This window comes from Arachis stenosperma, chromosome 2, assembly GCF_014773155.1.
Source record: "Arachis stenosperma cultivar V10309 chromosome 2, arast.V10309.gnm1.PFL2, whole genome shotgun sequence".
Lineage (NCBI taxonomy): Eukaryota > Viridiplantae > Streptophyta > Magnoliopsida > Fabales > Fabaceae > Arachis > Arachis stenosperma.
The window spans coordinates 24,943,566-24,951,760 of record NC_080378.1 but is presented as its reverse complement, the minus strand read 5'-3'; the positions used below and the strand labels follow the sequence as shown (position 1 = coordinate 24,951,760).

General features: G+C 38.7%; 1 non-coding gene across 1 annotated transcript; it reads right to left on the bottom strand.

Annotated features, from left to right (window-relative positions):
* Positions 1 to 1,839: 1,839 nt before the first annotated feature.
* Positions 1,840 to 1,947, bottom strand: LOC130964491 (small nucleolar RNA R71). Its single transcript, XR_009080582.1, has one exon. It is a non-coding gene; the product is annotated as a small nucleolar RNA R71 (small nucleolar RNA).
* Between the last annotated feature and the right edge of the window lie 6,248 nt (positions 1,948 to 8,195).

Sequence of the window (8,195 nt, the reverse complement as noted above, 5' to 3'; positions counted from 1 at the left end):
TGAGTCTAGTGTCAATTTTTAAGTTTGGTGTCAATTGCATGTTTTCATTTTTTGCAAATTTTCGAAAATTCATGCATGGTGTTCTTCATTGATCTTCAAGTTGTTCTTAATGATTTTCTTTGTTTGATCTTTAAATTCTCTTGTTTTGTGTCTTTTGTTGTTTCTCATATGCATTCTCAATTTGTTAGTATCTCTAGTATGAAAATTTCTATGTTTGGTTTCTTGCATGTTTTTCTTTTCTTAAAAATTTTCAAAAAAAACATTATTATGTCTTTTTTTCAAGTCAATAATACAGAGAATTGAAGATTCAGAACATACAGCAGAGGAATCACAGAGAAAATGCTGGGCCTTTAAAACGCCCAGTGAAGAAGGATTTCTGGCGTTTAAATGCCAGCTAGGGTACCTGGCTGGGCGTTTAACGCCTAAAAAGGTAGACAAGCGGGCGTTAAACGCCAGAATGGATACCATTCTGGGCGTTTAACGCCAGGATAGCACCAAGGAGGAAATTTTGTTTTCAAATCATATCTTTTTCAATTTTTCAAGTTTTAAAACTAATTTTTCAAAATCTTATCTTTTTCATATCCTCTCTTATCAATTATATCTTTTTCAAAATCAAATCTTTTTCATTTTTCTTTTAATATTTTCAAAAATCCTTGCTAACAATTAATGTCGTGATTCAAAAATTTCAAGTTTGTTACTTTCTTGTTAAGAAATATTCAATTTGAATTTTAGAATCATATCTTTTAATTTCTTGTTAGTCAAGTCATCAATTTTTAAAAATCAAATCATTTTCAAAAATTTGTTTTTCAATCATATCTTTTCAAACATTTTTTTTCAATCAAATCTTTTTCAACCATATCTTTTCAATCATATCTTTTTAAATCAATTTTTTTCAATCATATTTCTTTTAATTGGATTTCAAACTCTCTCTTTTTTTTAACTCCTTATCTTTTCAAAATTTGATTTTCAAATCTTTTCACTAATTCTCATCTTTTTCAAAACTACCTAACTATCTTTCTCTCCCTAATTTTTGAAAATCACTAACCACTTTTTCAAAAAAAAATTTAATTAACCAATTATTTTAATTTTGATATTCGAATTTCTTCTCTCTCCTATCTCTTTCTATTTAAACACTAACACTTATCCTCCTTTGATAATTCGGACCCCCTCTCTCTCTATAAGTTTGAATTCTTCTCTCTACCTCATTCTTCTATTCCTATTTACCTCTGACACATCAAAGAATCTCTATACTGTGACATAGAAGATTCCATACTTTCTTATTCTCTAATCTTTCATATGAGTAGGAACAAAGATAAAGGCATTCTTGTTGAAGCTGATCCTGAACCTGAAAGGACTCTGAAGAGGAAGCTAAGAGAAGCTAAAGAACAACTCTCTGGAGAGGACCTGACAGAAATCTTCGAAAAAGAAGAAGACATGATAGCCGAAAACAACAACAATGCCAACAATGCAAGGAAGGTGCTTGGTGACTTTACTGCACCTACTCCCGACTTCTATGGGAGAAGCATCTCTATTCCTGCCATTGGAGTAAACAACTTTGAGCTTAAACCTCAATTAGTTTCTCTGATGCAACAGAATTACAAGTTTCATGGACTTCCATTGGAAGATCCTCATCAGTTCTTGGCTAAATTTTTGCAAATTTGTGACACTGTTAAGACCAATGGAGTTAATCCTGAGGTCTACAGACTCATGCTTTTCCCTTTTGCTGTAAGAGACAGAGCTAGTATATGGTTGAACTCACAACCTAGAGACAGCCTGAACTCTTGGAAAAAGCTGGTCAATGCCTTCTTAGCTAAATTATTTCCACCTCAAAAGATGAGTAAGCTTAGAGTGGAAGTTCAAACCTTCAAACTGAAGGAAGGTGAATCCCTCTATGAAGCTTGGGAAAGATACAAGCAATTGATCAGAAGGTGTCCTTCTGACATGCTTTCAGAATGGAGTATCATAAGTATCTTCTATGATGGTCTGTCCGAGCTATCCAAGATGTCATTGGACCATTGTGTAGGTGGATCTATTCATCTGAAGAAAACACCTGCAAAACCTCAGGAACTCATTGAAATGGTTGCAAATAACCAGTTCATGTACACTTCTGAAAGAAATCCTATGAACAATGGTACAACTCAGAAGAAAGGAGTTCTTGAGATTGATACTCTGAATGCCATATTGGCTCAGAACAAAATATTGACTCAGCAAGTCAATATGATTTCTCAGAATCTGACTTGATTGCAAGCTGCATCCGGCAGTGCTAAAGAAGCCTCCTCTGAAGGAGAAGCTTATGACCCTGAGAATCCTGCAATGGAAGAGGTGAATTACATGGGCAAACCCTATGGAAATACCTACAATTCTTCATGGAGGAATCACCCAAATTTCTCATGGAAGGATCAACAGAAGTATCAACAAGGCTTCAATAACAATAATGGTGGGAGAAACAGGTTTGGCAATAGCAAACCTTTCCCATCATCTTCTCAACAACAGACAGAGAATTCTGAGCAGAGTCATTCTAGCTTAGCAACCATAGTCTCTGATCTATCTAAGACCACACTAAGTTTCATGAATGAAACAAGATCATCCATTAGAAATTTGGAAGCAAAAGTAGGTCAGTTGAGTAAAAGAGTTATTGAAACTCCTCCTAGCACTCTTCCAAGTAATACAGAAGAGAATCCAAAAAGAGAGTGCAAGGCCATCACCATGACCAACGTGGCCGAACCTAGAGAGAGTGAGGAGGCAGTGATTCCCAGTGAGGAAGACCTCATGGAACGTCCACTGACCACTAGGGAGTTCCTTCTTGAGGAACCAAAGGAATCTGAGGCTCATTTAGAGACCATAGAGATTCCACTAAACTTCCTATTACCATTCATGAGCTCTGATGAGTATTCTTCCTCTGAAGAAGATGAAGTTACTACTGAAGAGCAAGTTGCTCAGTATCTAGGAGCAATCATGAAGCTGAATGCCAAATTATTTGATAATAAGACTTAGGAGGATGAACCTCCATCGCTCATTAATGAACTAAACGCCTTGGCTCAGCTGAAGATACCACAAAAGAAACTAGATCCCGGAAGATTCTTAATACCTTGCACCATTGGTACCATGACCTTTGAGAAGGCTCTGTGTGACCTAGGGTCAGGTGTAAACCTCATGCCACTCTCTGTAATGGAGAAACTAGGGGTCTTCGAGGTACAAGCTGCAAGAATCTCACTAGAGATGACAGACAATTCAAGGAAACAGGCTTATGAACTTGTAGAGGATGTCTTAGTAAAGGTTGAAAGCCTTTACATCCTTGCTGACTTCATAATCCTAGACACTGGGAAGAATAAGGATGAATCCATCATCCTTGGCAGACCCTTTCTAGCCACAGCAAAAGCTGTGATTGATGTTAACAGAGGAGAGTTGGTCCTTCAAGTGAATGAGGACTACCTTATGTTTAAGGCTCAAGGATCTCCTTCTGTACACATGGAGAAGAAGCATGAAAAGATTCTCTAAATACAGAGTCAAACAGAACCCACACATTTAAACTCTAAGTTTGGTGTTGGGAGGCCCCAACCATGCTCTGAACATTTGTGAAGCTCCATGAGAGCTCACTGTCAAGCTATTGACAATAAAGAAGCGCTTGTTGGGAGGCAACCTAATTTTTATTTATCTATGTCAAATTTCCATTGTTATTTTATGTTTTCTTTAGGTTGATGATCATGTGGAGTCACAAAAAAAACTACAAAAATCAAAGCAAAACTCAAAAAAGCATTAAAAATAGCACACCCTGGAGGAGGAGCTTACTGGCGTTTAAACGCCCGTAAGGGTAGCAGAATGGGCGTTAAACGCCCAGTCTGGAACTATTCTGGGCGTTTAACGCTAGAAAAGGGGACCAGAATGGCGTTTAACGCCAGAAAAGGGCACCAAGAAGAAGAGCTGGCGTTAAACGCCAGAAATGGGCAGCAACCTGGCGTTTAACGCCAGGATTGGCACTAGAAGGGCGTTTACACGCCAAAATGGTGTAGGGATGAGAAATCCTTGACACCTCAGGATCTGTGGACCCCACAGGATCTCCACCTACTTCAACTCACTCTCTTTCTTCTTCATACCTCCCCATACCACCCTTTCCCATCACCCCTTCACCACTCACATCCACCCACTCTTACCCAAAAACCCCACCTACCCCACCATTCACAATTCAAAAAACTTTCACTCCCAAACCCAACCCTAATACATGAACCCTTCCCCTCTCTCCACCTCTATATAAACCCCTCACCCTCCTTCATTTTTACACATCATAAATACTTCTTTCCCCCCTTGGCCGAACCACTCACACCTCTCCATCTCCTCTATTTTCTTCTTCTTCTCCTCCCTTCTTTCTTCTTTTGCCCGAGGACGAGCAAATATTTTAAGTTTGGTGTGGAAAAAGTGTTTGCATTTTGTTTTTTCATAACCATTTATGGCACCTAAGGCCGGAGAAACCTCTAGAAAGAGGAAAGGGAAGGAAAAAGCTTCCACCTCTGAGTCATGGGAGATGGAGAGATTCATCTCAAAGGTCCATCAAGACCACTTCTATGAAGTTGTGGCCAAGAAAAAAGTGATCCCTGAGGTTCCTATCATGCTCAAGAAGAATGAGTATCCAGAGATCTGACATGAGATCCGAAGAAGAGGTTGGGAAGTTTTCACCAACCCCATTCAACAAGTCGGAATCTTAATGGTTCAAGAGTTCTATGCTAACGCATGGATCACCAAGAACCATGATCAAAGTGTGAACCCGAACCCAAAGAATTGGCTCACAATGGTTCAGGGGAAATACTTAGATTTCAGTCCAGAAAATGTAAGGTTGGCATTCAACTTGTCTATGGTGCAAGGAGATGCACGCCCCTACACTAGAAGGGTTAACTTTGATCAAAGGTTAGACCAAGTCCTCATGGACATATGTGTAAAAGGAGCTCAGTGGAAAAGAGACTCCAAAGGCAAGCCGGTTCAATTGAGAAGGCATGACCTTAAGCCCGTGGCTAGAGGATGGCTAGAGTTCATCCAACGCTCCATCATTCCTACTAGCAACCAATCTGAAGTGACTGTATATCAGGCTATCATGATCCATAGCATCATGATTGGAGAGGAAGTGGAAGTTCATGAGATTATACCTCTAGAACTATACAAGGTTACTGTCAAACCTTCCACTTTAGCAAGGTTAGCCTTCCCTCATCTCATCTGTCACCTATGCAATTTAGCTGGAATTGTCATAGAGGAAGACATCCTTATTGAAGAGGACAAGCCCATCACTAAAAAGAGGATGGAGCAAATAAGAGAGCCCACTCATGGACCTCAACAAGAGCATGAGGAAGTCCCTCATCAAGAAATCCCTGAGATGCCTCAAGGGATGCATTTTCCTCTATACAACTATTGGGAGCAACTCAATACCTCTTTAGGAGATTTGAGTTCCAATATGAAGCAACTAAGGATGGAGCACCAAGAGCACTCCATTATTCTCCATGAAATTAGAAAGGATCAAATAGCCATAAGGGAAGAGCAACAAAGGCAAGGAAGAGACATAGAGGAGCTCAGACGTTCCATTGGATCTTCAAGAGGAAGAACTAGCCGCCATCACTAAGGTGGACCCGTTCTTTGATTTCCTTGTTCTTATCTTTCTGTTTTTCGATTTTTATGCTTTATGTGTTATCCATGTTTGTATTTTCATTACATAATCATTAGTGTCTAGTGTCTACGCCTTAAAGCTATGAATAATTCCATGAATCCTTCACCTTTCTTAAATGAAAAATGTGCCTAATTACAAAAGAACAAGAAGTACTTGGATTTCAAATTTTATCTTGAAATTAGTTTAATTATTTTGATGTGGTGGCAAAACTTTTTATTTTCTGAATGAATGCTTGAACAGTGCATATTTTTTATAGTGAAATTTATGAATGTTAAAATTGTTGGCTCTTGAAAGAATGATGAACAAAGAAAAATGTTATTGATAATATAAAAAATTATGAAATTGATTCTTGAAGCAAGAAAAAGCATTGAAAAAAATGGCAAAAAAAAATAAAAGAGAGATAGAAAGAAAAAGAAAAAGCAAGCAGAAAAAGCCAATAGCCCTTTAAACCAAAAGGCAAGGGTAAAGAGGATCCAACGCTTTGAGCATTAATGGATAAGAGGGCCCAAAGGAATAAAATCCTGGCCTAAGTGGCTAAACCAAGCTGTCCCTAACCACGTGCTTGTGGCATGAAGGTCCAAGTGAAAAACTTGAGACTGAGTGGTTAAAGTCGTAGTCCAAAGCAGAAAGAGTGTGCTTAAGAACTCTGGACACCTCTAACTGGGGACTTTAGCAAAGCTGAGTCACAATCTGAAAAGGTTCACCCAGTTATGTGTCTGTGGCATTTATGTATCCGATGGTAATACTGGAAAACAAAGTGCTTAGGGTCACGGCCAAGACTCATAAAGTAGTTGTGTTCAAGAATCAACATACTGAACTAGCAGAATCAATAACACTATCTAAAATTCTGAGTTCCTATAGATGCCAATCATTCTGAATTTCAAAGGATAAAGTGAGATGCCAAAACTATTCAGAAGCAAAAAGCTACTAGTCCCGCTCATCTAATTGGGACTAAGTTTCATTGATATTGTGGAATTCATTGTATATTCTCTTCTTTTTATTCTATTCTGTTTTCAGTTGCTTGGGGACAAGTAACAATTTAAGTTTGGTGTTGTGATGAGCGGATAATTTATACGCTTTTTGGCATTGTTTTCAGGTAGTTTTTAGTATGATTTAGTAGGTTTTTAGTATATTTTTATTAGTTTTTATGCAAAATTTACATTTCTGGACTTTACTATGAGTTTGTGTGTTTTTCTGTGATTTCAGGTATTTTCTGGCTGAAATTGAGGGACCTGAGCAAAAATCTGATTCAGAGGCTGAAAAAGGACTGAAGATGCTGTTGGATTTTGACCTCCCTGCACTCAAAGTGGATTTTCTGGAGCTACAGAAGCCCAATTGGCACACTCTTAATTGCATTGGAAAGTAAACATCTTGGGCTTTTCATCAATGTTTAATAGTCTATACTTTTCTTGATATTTGATGGCCCAAACTGGCATTCCAAGTTAGCATAAAAATTCTGGCGTAAAACGCCCAAACTGGCATAAAAGCTGGAGTTAGACGCCCAAACTGGCACCAGAGCTGGCGTTTAACTCCAAGAGAGGCCTATGCATGTGAAAGCTTCAATGCTCAGCCCAAGCACACACCAAGTGGGCCCCGGAAGTGGATTTCTTCACCATTTACTTATTTATGTAAACCCTAGGTTACTAGTTCTCTATAAATAGGACCTTTTACTATTGTATTTTCATTCTTTTGATCATCTTTGATCTTAGGATCAGGTCTTTGAACCCTTTCTATTGTTTCATGTTATTTGGGAGGCATGGCCACTCAGCCATGCTAGACCTTGTTCTTATGTATTTTCAACGGTGGAATTTCTACACACCATAGATTAAGGTGTGGAGCTCTGCTATTCCTCATGAATCAATACAATTACTACGGTTTTCTATTCAATTCAAGATTATTCTTGTTCTAAGATATTTCACTTGTACTTCAACCTGGTGGATGTGATGATTCGTGACATTCATCATTATCCTCCCTTATGAACGCGTGCCTAACAACCACATCTGTTCTATCTGCGAGAGCTTGAGTGTGTATCTCTTGGCCTCCTGGTTCACGACGCATGGTTGCCTCTCTTGAAAACAGAGCTTCTATTCTGTGCAATCAGAGTCTTCGTGGTATAAGCTAGAATCACATGGGCAGCATTCTTGAGATCTGGAAAGTCTAAACCTTGTCTGTGGTATTCCGAGTAGGATCTGGGATGGGATGACTGTGACGAGTTTCAAACTTCCTAGTGTTGGGCGCAGTGACAGTGTGCAAAAGGATCAATGGATCTTATTCCGACATGATCGAGAACCGACAGATGATTAGCCATGCAAAAAACCGTAGAGGACCATTTTCACTGAGAGGATGGATGGTAGCCATTGACAACGGTGATCCACCTACATAAAGCTTGCCATGGAAAGGAGTATGAATGATTGGATGAAGACAATAGGAAAGCAGAGGCTCAGAGGGAACAAAGCATCTTCATACGCTTATCTGAAATTCTCACCAATGAATTGCATAAGTATTTCTATCCTATTTTCTATTCTATTTTGTTTTTCATTTATCAAAA